Below are 216 nucleotides of genomic sequence, written 5' to 3' on the forward strand. Positions count from 1 at the left end.
CCGTGTAAGGCTTTGATTTTCTATAGTTTGTGTCATCACATGTACGGTCCTATATTATATTATCTAAAAAAAAGTTTTTTTTTTCATAATTTTTCTTTTAATTTTTTTTTTTGCAAATCCATTATTTTCTTGAGAGTTCTGTTTGCCCCCCAAAAAGTTCTATCGATTGTTCTATATGGATGAAAGTTCTAAAATGAATGGTAAAGAAGTTATAGC

The sequence above is a fragment of the Trachymyrmex cornetzi genome, unplaced genomic scaffold, assembly GCF_001594075.2.
Source record: "Trachymyrmex cornetzi isolate Tcor2-1 unplaced genomic scaffold, Tcor1.1 scaffold136, whole genome shotgun sequence".
Lineage (NCBI taxonomy): Eukaryota > Metazoa > Arthropoda > Insecta > Hymenoptera > Formicidae > Trachymyrmex > Trachymyrmex cornetzi.